We start from the raw sequence: 2500 nt of genomic DNA, 5'->3' as shown, positions 1-2500 counted from the left end.
GGATCTACTCTCTGCACTGCGTCGGGTGTTCCTACGTCTGTCTGGAGACATTGCTAGGCCAGTACGGCACTCTGCGCACTCTTGCTTGTCCTCTTCGAGCGACGGGCCTCTAAGCGGGGTTGTATTCCGGTACGACACATCGACTGGTACACATTGCACGCACTAACGATCTCTGCACTGAATGGAACTCATTCATAACCACCGTGACGGGAGACTTTGCTAGTACGCACGATACTCTGCGCATGTGCACATGTTTTACAACCCAACCAACTTAAGCACCTAGGGAAGTTGTGATGCCATCTGAACACCCACCGACTGATGCATTGAACGGCTAAAGTTGACCTTCAATCCGAACTGGCACTTTGCGGCGTGGAGGCAGTTGCGCGACCACTCCTATCCCAAACCAACAAAGCATGGTGTATCCTAAGTGTTCGGTACAAGCACACCACGACGGGACACATTGAACGGTTCAGCGATCTCTCTGCACTAGTGGAAGAACTCCAACGTGATACGGGAGACATTGCTCTAAACCGAACGGCATCTCTGCGCGTTTACTTGACGCACCCCAACTTGGTCAACTGTTGGACTTTTTCGTAATCACGGCGGGACACATTGAACGAGCTCTAACGGATCTCTGCACGCATGGAACATGGTGGCGGGAATCATTGCTAGAACCGAACGGCGCCTCTGCGCGATGTACAAAGCCAACAGGAACCTCGTATCGGCTGCCGAGCCGGAGCTTGAACAACTTGGACTTTCACCTCTAATTTATATCAACTCACCACTCCCCGAGGGATCCGCAGAATTGCTTCTGGGTCCCGTATCGTTATTTGCGATTCGTGTTTGCATTACACTACATTGAACTATTCCAACTTGTTTATCCGCATGGCGAACATTTGCTGCATAGAACATTTAAGTTCCACTTCGCTCTCCCCTACGTGGGTCTGAGCTTCGCTCTCAGGGAAAAAATATGCCACATTTGGTAGGGAGACCCGGTTTCATCACGCTTTGTGCCCTGCACCATATATACCCTCATAAATTTATTCATTGGATTAGATCCAAGGAACACCAGATCATGCACCACTACCCATAATAGCTCATCGAGCTTAGCGTGAATCCTTCGGGTTTCCCTAAGAAGTTCGATTGGTCTTGCAGAGTTTAAAGACAACGAAGCTTAGTTTCAAGCAATGGTTAATATACGCGTATTCAAAACCCTTAGCTGTTACAACTTTTTACTAGAAACCATCACGACGAAGTCTTTGGGTCCGTAGACCCGTGATGTACTGCTCCAGGGAACGTTTTTGATAGGGTGGAAGCTCAAAATCATAGGTTAAAATCATCGGCAGAGCCCACCAGACACCACTTTTGCTTCATTAGTTCGGACTATGGGCATGCGACGATTTTTTTTATCGCGGAGGGACGTATGACCCAAACGGGGGCTTAATGACCCACTGCCACTGCAAACCATGCTCCTACGACTAAATAGAGGTAAAAACTACGATTTGGTGCAATCTTCATGTTTGACCTCGTAGCAAGGTACCCTCCCTATAGTAGGCAATGAACAAATGATCATAATCCCAGGAGGGCAAAAATGGGAACCCGAAAGGAAAGCGCTGTTGGCGCGCCTAAGCTACTGGCCCGTAGAGTAAAAATGGTACCCCAACAAAGTTGTCGATTGACATTCTGATTGCACTTTTCATCATCTAGGGTGCGTTCCTTACACGTTTTGAGGTGTTTTAGCGAAAAACATGTTTTGAGCCACACGAGCTCTCCGGCCCGTTCGGTGCACATTTTTGAAAAAGCTAGGAGCTGCCCCTAGGTTCGGGGTGTCACAAAATATTGAAAAGTGGTCAAAAACCGCTATCCAGAATCGGATGTAGAATCATTAGACGAACTTAAAATTGTTCTACAACCCCCAGTCCGACGCCTCGTATTCGAGATATAGCACTTTGTAGGTCTGACCGAGCAATTTTGTACTGAAATGTATGGCGGACATGTTATTCATTAAACAACATTAACTTGCATCGTGCCCTACTTCATCGGCACAGCTACTATCGACTATCTATTGTTGAAATGGATTGAGTTTGACCATTTTAGCTCTTTTCTTATGCCGTGCACCAACAGTGTGTACCGATCAGGAAAGTACACTACTTACGCGTTCATGGATGTATATGTTGGTACAAGTTGCCGGTCGGAATAGCAGTGCACCAAAACTGTGTACCGATCAGGGAAAGTACAAGACGGAGGCGCAGCCCGAGCGTACGCGTTCATAGATGTCCATGTTGGTACAACCTACATGTACGTACCTTGTTTTTGTATCAAAAGTTCCAATAAAGTGTTTGTATGCTTAAAATGCTTATCTCAACCGGTCACCTTTTGGCCTGCCCTTTTATAGACAGAAACCTAGAACGATACTCGCGATGTTTGTGTTTTTCCATTCGCCCGGGACGACGAAATGAGCTTTGTGCACATCGTGTGAAAACTGTCTCCTCCTCGTATG

This window comes from Anopheles arabiensis, assembly GCF_016920715.1.
Source record: "Anopheles arabiensis isolate DONGOLA chromosome X unlocalized genomic scaffold, AaraD3 X_pericentromeric_contig0017, whole genome shotgun sequence".
NCBI classification, from domain to species: Eukaryota; Metazoa; Arthropoda; class Insecta; order Diptera; family Culicidae; genus Anopheles; species Anopheles arabiensis.
The sequence above is the reverse complement of the archived record's forward strand: the minus strand, read 5'-3'. Positions refer to the sequence as shown.